Genomic DNA, 399 nt, shown 5'->3' on the forward strand with positions numbered 1-399 from the left:
CTGCCCTGCCAATGGGAACGTTTTAGACACCAAATACTTAATGTTACTAAATAGTACAAAGACTATCCCGGGGTTTCCCCCAAGAGGCTGGCAGGCTCTTCGCTCTTTCTTCTGACAGCACTGGCTGCTCCACTCAAAGCTGTCCCTGTGCCAACCCCTGCCTCAGTTCTACCATACGGATCCCAGACCATTAGGCTTTCTAAACACCCACCCCCTCCAGGCCTGCAGCTGCACCCTTCCTAGGCCTAAAATGTGTGCACTCCCGCTGGCTCCACTTCTGGGCACACTCATCTCTCAACTCTACACGCCTCCCAACTCCCCACATCTCTGGATGCTAATGAAATTCCCCTCACCCTGAAGGCCCAACTCAAATCATCCCCTCTCCTCTGGCCCCAGTGG

General features: G+C 54.1%; 1 protein-coding gene across 1 annotated transcript in view; it reads right to left on the minus strand.

The window, feature by feature from the left end:
* The window catches only part of LOC105002143 (protein FAM50A-like), an 8,344-nt gene that overhangs the window by 5,709 nt on the left and 2,236 nt on the right, over positions 1-399 (minus strand). The gene's annotated exons all lie outside the window — the stretch shown is intronic.

Source organism: Bison bison, unplaced genomic scaffold (assembly GCF_000754665.1).
Source record: "Bison bison bison isolate TAMUID 2011002044 unplaced genomic scaffold, Bison_UMD1.0 scf7180017855336, whole genome shotgun sequence".
In the NCBI taxonomy this organism is placed as follows: domain Eukaryota; kingdom Metazoa; phylum Chordata; class Mammalia; order Artiodactyla; family Bovidae; genus Bison; species Bison bison.